The sequence below is a fragment of the Alosa alosa genome, chromosome 17 (genome assembly GCF_017589495.1).
Source record: "Alosa alosa isolate M-15738 ecotype Scorff River chromosome 17, AALO_Geno_1.1, whole genome shotgun sequence".
Classification (NCBI taxonomy): Eukaryota; Metazoa; Chordata; class Actinopteri; order Clupeiformes; family Clupeidae; genus Alosa; species Alosa alosa.
Window position 1 is genome coordinate 16,970,451 of NC_063205.1, and position 2,500 is coordinate 16,972,950.

The 2,500-nt window shown below is 45.5% G+C and overlaps 1 protein-coding gene across 1 annotated transcript in view; it reads left to right on the plus strand.

The window, feature by feature from the left end:
- The window catches only part of LOC125311021 (calcium/calmodulin-dependent protein kinase type 1D-like), a 61,877-nt gene that overhangs the window by 49,192 nt on the left and 10,185 nt on the right, over window positions 1–2,500 (plus strand). The window lies entirely within an intron of this gene.

Genomic DNA, 2,500 nt, shown 5'->3' on the forward strand with positions numbered 1-2,500 from the left:
GCAATTCACATCAACGATTACCTAGAGGGCCTCTCTACAGGGGGATAGAAATGGGAATATCTGACCCAACTCATTCCTCAGTCCTCCTTGGCTCACTAGTGTTCACATCCTCATGCCTTCTGTATCTCAGCCTCACTCTGCCTGCAACCTCCATATTTCTGTATCCCAATCTATTTAGTCAAACCCAGAGCCATATAAAGGTACCTTTATATGGCTCTGGTCAAACCTAGACAATCCTTATGTTCTAATGTTCCTGTGCTCTGAGTGCGTTCTACTCATCTATCCAACTGGTCCTGTGTTCTCAGTCTGTTGTTATCCGTCAACAGTGTTCTTAGTTTCTGAGTGTGTTCTACGAATCTGTCTCTGTCTGTTGTGTTCCGTTGTTCCAAGTCTAATCTTCTCATCTGTTCCAGTGTTCCTGTGCTCTGCTCTGTGTAAAATCCACTCATCTATCAAAGTGTTCTGTTTTTCTGAGTGTTGTTCTGAATCTGTCCCAGTGTTCCGGTAATCTGAGTACATTTTACTCATCTGTCAAAATGTTCCTGTGCTCTCTGTGTGTGTGTTCTACCCAGCGGTCCAAATGTCCCCGTGCTCTGCGTGTGTTCTACTCTCCTATCCAGTCATTCCTGTCCTTTGAGTGCGTTCTACTCTTCTCATCCAATCGTTCCTGTGTTCTAAGTGTGTTCCGCGGGGCCCGTGGGTGCTGTGTGGAGAGGAGTCACTGCCTCACCACCAAGCCTGTGCGCTGGCGGAGCACAAAGTCGGAGCAGAGCTCGTTTTACTGTAGGCAGAGGCTAAGCCCTCGGGAGATTTCACCTGTCGTCCCTACTGTACGTCTCCGTCTGAGATTAGTGCATAGAGCCCACCAGATTAAACTGTCAGTCAGGTTACGTCAGAGCCTGAGAGAGAGAGAGGGGGATAGAGTAGAGAGAGAGAGAAGGAGAGAGAGAGAGAGCAGAGAATAAAAGAGAAGAGAAAGAGAGAAGGGATGAGTGTGGGCAGAGAATTGGGAAAGAAGTGAGTGTAAGGTTGGACGAGAGAGAGAGAGAGAGAGAGAGAGAGAGAGAGAGGAGGGAGGAGGTTTATTTTGAGTGCTAAGATGAAGACCCAGAGTCTTGAGAGGCAATCATAACTCACACCCTGATGCAGTGATGCAAGAGAGTAGGCAATAACTACACACTCACACACACTTGCACACAACCACACACATTCATGCACACTCTCTCACACACACACACACACACACACACACACACACACACACACACACACACACACACACACACACACACACACACACACACACACACACACACATTCACACACTCACAAGCACACACACATGCACTGCTGGGAAGAAAAGAGCTTTGTGGTGCAGATTGAAAGCTTTTCAGAGGCTCAAGAAGCCTTTTTTCCCTGATGAGATACGGAAGGCAAAGCGAACACAAAAATGAGATTGGAGAAGCCTGTTTCTCTGTCTCTTTCTCTCTCTCTCTCTCTCTCTCTGTTTGTGTACAGTACATGCAATTGTTTGTGTGTTTGTGTGACATCCAGATATGAATGGGAGAGATGTGATGTCTTTGGCAAGTATATAAATCTTATCTATAAATGTTTGTCTGTGTCCAGCTGGACTGATTGCAAGAGAAGTGTTTTTGTAAGGAGCACAATATTGTTTTGACTGGAGAGATTGTTTTTCTTATGACGTCTCTGTGGGCTGGTAGCCATTCATTCAGACATTATCAATCAAATGCCAAGTCTCAAACGCAGTAATAATTACACTGTCTGGTAAAACTGATCAATGTAGGCAATATAGTTCAGGGTTACACTAATAGTTCACATACGACTACATCTACACACGCACACACACACACACAAACACAGAAGTCAGTTTTGACCTCTAACTAGGTTTTCTACAACAGGTGGACTCCTGTGGGTCCATACTAAAATAAATTATCTGACTCAATGTTTCACCGGGTATGGAGTCCATATGTTTCTCTCACTCACTCTCTCTCTCTCTGTCTCTCTCTCTCTCTCTATCACCCCCCACACAGACAAACACACACACACACACACACACACACACACACTGTACACCGGTGGCGGTTTGTGGTTCACCGTGGTTCACAGCGGCTCACATGTATAAGGAACTCAGGCCTCAGAGCCACCCATCATTGATTACAGATGATGGTCCAGAGTCAGACCATTGTTTATTGTGGATAAACCATGATAAAATGGTGCTGGTTTCCTTGCTTCATGGCAGAGATTTGTGTGTGTGTGTGTGTGTGTGTGTGTGTGTGCGCGCGTGTGTGTGCGCGCGCCGTGCGTATGTGCGTCAGAGACGGCATGTGAAATACCTTGTTGCTCTGTGTGCACGATGTCCTGCTTTTAACAGGAAAACTGACTACACTGTTCATGCCAAATACACCATATTATTTCAGGCTTTATTTATTAGGATATTCAGATTAGATTGTCTAATTATCTGTCCTCTCTCTGTCTTCTC